Genomic DNA, 1,239 nt, shown 5'->3' with positions numbered 1-1,239 from the left:
GACTTAACAATTCAGGTGTATTTATCAAATGGCCATAAATTTATGTCCATTTTTTTTAATGGCCAAAAATTTTTCTTTTTTTTTTTTAAATCACCCAAAAAATATTTCCTGTTTATAAATTCCCAAATTTTATGCCCCTTTTTTATATTACAAAAAAATTTGTCCAGTCTTTAAGGAACTAAAAAATTATGGCTTTTTTATAATGACAAAAATTTGTTTCCAATTTTTAAATGACTTACATTTATGGTAGATTCTTTAATTACCATTAATTTATTACGAATTTTAAAATTTCTTAATTTTGTCTAATTTTTAAGTGACTAAAAATTTATCTACGTTTTACAAATGAACATAAATGTATTTCCAATTTTCAAATGCCCAAAATTAATATCCTTTATAAAAACGACCAAAAAATCACCTCCAGTTTTTAAATTGCCAAAATTGCATGTCCAATTTTAAAATTAAACTAATTTTTGTTCACTTTTCATTGCCGCAAGTTTATGTGCAAATTTTATATGTTCCTGTCCGCAAACGTATCTCCAGTTTTCGAGTTACCGAAAATGTCCAATTTGTAGATGGGCAAAAATCTATGTCCAAATTTTAAATTAGGGAAAATTTATGTCCAGCTGGCAACCAAAATTTATTAGCAGATTTTTATTACCAAAAAATAGTGTCAAGTTTTTAAAGTACGTACCAAAAATGTATGTCGAGTTCATCAATTGCCAAAAATATATACTCACGTTTCAAATTACCGAAAATTTATGTCCAATTTTTTATATAAATATTAAGCTAAAATTCACCCTCTTTCAAAACAAGTAAATGCTGCACAGTGTAGTCAACGATAGCAACGAAACAGCGCTGGAGTGTTGCAACGTAAGTGGTAGCAATTGCATTCGTGCAACATTTGTGTTCGATAAGCAAACACTTTTGGCCAAGAAGGTCGAGAGTTGAATGCCGGAATGCTGGCGACGCGTTGGCATGGCATGCAATGCATGAAAGGGAAAACGAAGAAGTGGAGAAGGGAAAGTGGCAACATGCGCGTGTATGTATGTGTGTTGCTCAGATTGTGGCATGCAATCAAGAAAAGGTAAATGCAGCAGCAGCAGTAGCAGGTGAGACGTCAAGTAGCCACATACTTGCACTTCCCTTAGCGTCGCCATTTCATTACCCACCTATCCGCAATCTCATTCCTGCTCTCTCACACTGCTACTGCCTGTCCGTCCGTAAAATAATTCATTTGTT

The sequence above is a fragment of the Rhagoletis zephyria genome, unplaced genomic scaffold (assembly GCF_001687245.7).
Source record: "Rhagoletis zephyria isolate East Lansing unplaced genomic scaffold, Rhagoletis_zephyria_1.1 Rzeph_scaffold_01396, whole genome shotgun sequence".
In the NCBI taxonomy this organism is placed as follows: domain Eukaryota; kingdom Metazoa; phylum Arthropoda; class Insecta; order Diptera; family Tephritidae; genus Rhagoletis; species Rhagoletis zephyria.
This window is presented reverse-complemented; position numbering follows the sequence as displayed.